Source organism: Nannospalax galili, unplaced genomic scaffold, assembly GCF_000622305.1.
Source record: "Nannospalax galili isolate Female #2095 unplaced genomic scaffold, S.galili_v1.0 scaffold278, whole genome shotgun sequence".
Taxonomy (NCBI): Eukaryota; Metazoa; Chordata; class Mammalia; order Rodentia; family Spalacidae; genus Nannospalax; species Nannospalax galili.
Window position 1 is genome coordinate 10,439,357 of NW_008347536.1, and position 1,717 is coordinate 10,441,073.

At 65.2% G+C, this 1,717-nt stretch overlaps 1 protein-coding gene across 3 annotated transcripts in view; it reads left to right on the forward strand.

Annotated features, from left to right (window-relative positions):
- Positions 1-225: 225 nt before the first annotated feature.
- Tenm4 (teneurin transmembrane protein 4) overlaps positions 226-1,717 on the forward strand; it is a 775,468-nt gene continuing 773,976 nt past the window's right edge. For 2 of the 3 annotated variants that reach the window (XM_017800882.2, XM_017800881.2), the window contains exon 1: positions 227-500. The gene's annotated coding sequence lies outside the window, so the exon portion shown is untranslated. Of the gene's footprint in view, positions 501-1,717 lie in introns of all 3 variants that reach the window. The other variant, XM_017800880.2, reaches the window with a different exon arrangement.

The window sequence follows — 1,717 nt, forward strand, 5'->3', positions numbered from 1 at the left end:
GATTGGCTCCCGCCTCCCATTCATGTAACCTGCGTGTGCGTGTGTGTGCGTGTGAGTGTGCGTGTGTCTCGCTCGCTCGCTCGCCCTGTGTGTAAGAGAGCGAGGGTGGGAGACGGAGGCAGGCAGGCGAGCAGGCAGGGAGGGGAAGAAGAGGAGGGAAGCTATTAAACACACACTCACACACACCCGCGCGCGCACACACCCGCCCCAACCCCCCAGAAGCCTCGGGATTGCAGCTGTTTCATGTGGGGCAGCAGTGCTGGCAGGGAAGCCGGCCGGGAGCGGCCGGGAGCGGGAGCCCGGCGTGTGCGCGCGGCTGGAGGCTCGCTGGGGCTCCGCTCCCCCGCGAGAGCTATTGTTGGTCTCGCTGGAGCTGAGGGCAGAACCGGGACCCGCTCCTTCCCGGACGCCGCCGAGAGCGAGCGGAGCCACCCGCGCGGCGCCTGCCTCCCTGCCGTCCTCCTCCCCGCTTCCCCCGCGGTGGCAAGCCTGCAGCCACGGTAAGGCGGCGTGATCTGCTCTACGGAAAAAGCGCCTCCGGGACCACCGCGGCGGCTGGCCAGCCGGGTTGCCCCTCTCTGCGCTCGCAGGTCCCGGAAGCTCACGCGGCTGCCGGGGAGCTCCGGGAGATGCTAGCCTGCTCGCCTGCTCCGCACCGGGGAAGGGAGGGAGGAAGAGAAGGACAGGGCGTCCAGGTTGCAGACCAGGCTAGGAGGCTAGAGCCGGGAGCCGCCACTACCGCAGCCCCGGGAGCCCGCCGCGGACTGGAGCCTGGGAGCGAGTGTTAGGGGACAGCAGAGATATGGGCGCGGGCCCCAGACCGTGGACCTCCGGTGGGAAGGAGGCGGCGAACCCCGGGTTGGTCTGTCGCGCCGGGCTCCCCATCCTCACTGTGGCCCAGTCGCCTGCAGCCCCTCTGCAGACTCGCTCTGCCCCAGAGTCCGGCGGGCACTGGAGGAGCCCGCGAGGCGGCGCCGGGCTCCCGCGCTGCAGCCTGCCCTGCGGGGCAGCTCCGGCTGCTGCGGCCCCCTGCGCGCTGCGGTGGGAGCCCGGAACCCCGAGAAGCGACCCCGCAACACACCAGCCGCGCACCCTCTGCAAGCAGCCTGGCTCCAGCCTCCCTTGCCGGCCGTGGGGTTTCATGCTGTGTTAGTCTCGGAGCGAGTTGACGCTGCAGGCGCCGGGTGGACTCTGGGGGTGTCCGGGTGTGAGTGTGTATGTGACTACTAGCACCCCCGGCTTTGGGAAATGTGCTTTGTATTGAAATGTGATCACAGATTTCCTGAGTCATTTTCCTAGCGATTTAAAAATGCAGTCTTTACATTGGAGGAGCGGACGGAAGGTGGTGGCGCGGAGTGTGTGTGTGTGTGTGTGTGTGTGTGTGTGTCCACACGCAACCCAGGAATACATGGCTAACTACTTGGGGGAAGGGTGGAAGGTAGTTTACATGATGCTTCTTTGCGGGTCCGTAGGGTGGGTTTCTCTAGCCCGCCCTCTCCTTCTCTGCCCTACCCCCTCCTAGACTAGGTTGGAAAGTACTGGAAATTCAATTGCGTGGTCTCTAACTTTGGAAATTGGCACTCCTTTCAGGGCGAGACGTTAAGACGATTTCTGCACTTGGGGCCATGTGGACGACGAGTGTTGCTTAGGTTGGGTGTAAAAACCCTCATCAGAACTGCAGTAATTCCCCACCCAGTCCTGCCGCCCCCCCCCCCCC